Source organism: Rhinopithecus bieti, unplaced genomic scaffold, assembly GCF_001698545.2.
Source record: "Rhinopithecus bieti isolate Rb0 unplaced genomic scaffold, ASM169854v2 scaffold_10548, whole genome shotgun sequence".
NCBI classification, from domain to species: domain Eukaryota; kingdom Metazoa; phylum Chordata; class Mammalia; order Primates; family Cercopithecidae; genus Rhinopithecus; species Rhinopithecus bieti.
This window is the reverse complement of record NW_016806834.1, coordinates 2,540,060-2,543,007: the sequence shown is the minus strand read 5'-3', so window position 1 is coordinate 2,543,007 and position 2,948 is coordinate 2,540,060. Positions and strand designations below refer to the sequence as shown.

Genomic DNA, 2,948 nt, shown 5'->3' with positions numbered 1-2,948 from the left:
CCTGGGGACAGAGCGAGACCCCATCTCAAAAAAAAAAAAAAAAAAACTTTTTTAAGATGGAGTCTCGCTCTGTCGCCAGGCTGGAGCACAGTGGCACGATCATAGCTCACTGTAACCTCAAACTACTGGGCTCAGGCAATCCTCTTGCCTTAGCTTCCTGAGTAGCTAGGACTACAGGTGAATGCCACCATGCCTGGCTAATCAAACCCAATTTAACTGGAACTGCAGAGCAAGCATTTTCAATTCAAGAAGTTATTTCTATTAAAAAAGCATTGGACTGACTCTAGCAATGCAAAAATCACAGAAAAAATTTCCCCGTAAATTATCCCCTTAAATGCTAGGTCTAACTGATTCAATGTATAAATGTTAAGATTACAGTCTCAGCAAGAATTTGACACTATAAATCTTTGTTTACCTCAATCTCTTTCCCAAATGCTTTACCCACACTTAAACACTTAATAAATATTCTTCTACAGAAGGAATACTAATAATGAAGAAGCTGCTCTAGAAAGACAAACTGACAACATTTAGCATTCAAGGACCTTTTGAAGATTTAACGTTTATTGTGCACCTAATTAAAGTACCATGCATTACTTGTGGGTTAGATACATCCACATAAATTATCTCGCTAACCTCACAAACCATGCCCAGATACTCCTGGATCCCCAGTACTAAAGTGATTAGCTTTCCAATACCAGACAGTTCTAATACTGGCAACCTTGGCCAGGCGCAGTGGCTCATACCTGTAATCCCAGCACTTTGGGAAGGCTGAAGCAAGTGGATCACTTGAGGTCAGGAGTTAGAGACCAGCCTGGCCAAAGTGGTGAAACCCTGTCTCTACTAAAAATACAAAAATTAGCCGGGCGTGGTGGTGTGTGCCTGTAATCCCAACTACTTGGGAGGCTGAGGCAGGAGAATCACTTGAACCTGGGAGGCAGGGGTTGCAGTGAGCCAAGATCGTGCCACTGCACTCCAGCCTGGGTGACAAAGCAAACCTCCACCTCAAAAAAAAAAAAAAGAAAGAAAGAAAGAAAAAACAGTGGCAACCTTGATCCCACCTAATTAATCCTTAGAACTCAACTGGAACTCAACTCCTACTGGAGCTCAGCTACTCGCTCTAAGTCTTAAGCAATTTTTTTAAGCTTCTACTAGGTAATGCTCAAAATAAATCCTTGCACCTGTTCTGAAGATGCTAACTCCAGAGTAAAGACCACTCATCCCAGGTATGGCACATGATAATAGTGGCCATAATCTAAAACAAGTTCTCTCTTAGATAGCACAAGTTAAAGAATAAACCTAGAATGCTAACAAAACTGAATTTCAGCTATGCAAAAGACATTGGATCTTGGTATTGTTCCCAACCTCAAAACTCTTTTCTAGTCCTCTGAATACAGAAAGCTTTTTCTACTTGAATGAATTGAGCAGGCAAGTTTGACTCAAGAGTCCCTACCTGCATACTCATCAGAGAGAACTGAGGGAAAACAAAAAAAATTCCAACTCGCATGACCACATTACAATGTTAACAACACATTACTCACCATTGTGCTACAAGAAAGAACCTGCAAGTAGGCACGAACTTTCAGGAAGCCAAAAAAAACAAGCAAACAACATTCTTCTAGTTCTCAAAGCACAAACACATTCAAATGCCAAAGCAGGTCACACTGTCCAGTTTATACCCAGGTACAAGTGAGTGGAGAGGGAGAAGGGAGAGGCAAGGGGAAGAGAAGAGAAGCATGATTGTGCAGGTATGCTTTTCAGCACCAAGACACATTTCTTTCTTAGATTCATCAAGAACATTTTTAACAAAGACACACACACAAAAAACTGGGGTTCCACCTATTTTTATGCCTTTATATATTCACAGAGAACATCCAATATATGTAAACAGTGGCATGATGTAACAATGGTTGCAGACATTCCTTTTGGAATCTGTTAGAGCTGTATCTAAATCCTACCTGTTACTTTCTTGATTTGTGACCTTGGGTAAATTATTTAACATCTCTATTGCTTAGCAGATACTTCATCTGACATTCACTATAGTATCCTCAGGACCTTAAACAGTGCCTAAATCACACTAATACATACTTCGAATGAATTAATCTGTAAGGTGGCATAAGAGTATTTTATGGAATTCTTATGAGTATAAATGAGGTGTTATATAAAGTCTTTAGTATAACTCAGGCTAGGATCTCACTACTAAATAGTGAAGTTTTCTTCCCTTTATTCTCCAGCCAGGTCAAACATTATGACAGACGAGCTGTGGCAAAGAATAAGATGGGATAAGCATGGAAGAAGCCAAGCATTAGATGTTTACTACTATCACCATGGGCCATACCTAGGATGAGTGGTGCTTACTCTGGAGTTAGCAGCTTAAGAACAGGCACAAGGATTTCTTGTGAGCATTACCTAGTAGAAAACATTTTAAAATGCTTAAGACTGTGAGAGCAAGGAGCTCAGTTCCAGGAAGCAGCTGAGTTCCTAGTCAAAAAATCCGAGAATATTTAGTCTTGGCAGACGAAATTAAATAACAGTGTCAGTCCCTTATGGTAGGTGCATAACAAGTGTTAGCTGATTCAGAAAATGGTATTTTCAATCCTCAAGTATCTGTTATCACATAAACAAAAGTCTGGCAAAAGAAGAAAACGAGAAAAGGGGTAGGAATGAGTCACATCTTAAATATGCCTGACTATGTATTTTAAAAGCAAATACAAAAGATCTAAGGCTATTCAACCCTGTAAAAAAATCTCCTATTAGCAAAAATACTCAATTGATTTATAGTATTTACTCTCCCTTTCAGGTAATAGGATCTATGTCAGTAAATTGTTTTAACTGCTGACAACGTAAATAAGCCTGAAAGATTTTAGTCTAAAGCTCTCTTCCTTTTACTAAAAAAAAACTAATGGGCCTTTGAGGCTACTTCACCCACAGCTTTTTTTTTTTTTTTTTTT

At 38.8% G+C, this 2,948-nt stretch overlaps 1 protein-coding gene across 1 annotated transcript in view; it reads right to left on the bottom strand.

Moving 5' to 3' along the window:
- OTUD7B (OTU deubiquitinase 7B) overlaps positions 1–2,948 on the bottom strand; it is a 74,667-nt gene that overhangs the window by 56,014 nt on the left and 15,705 nt on the right.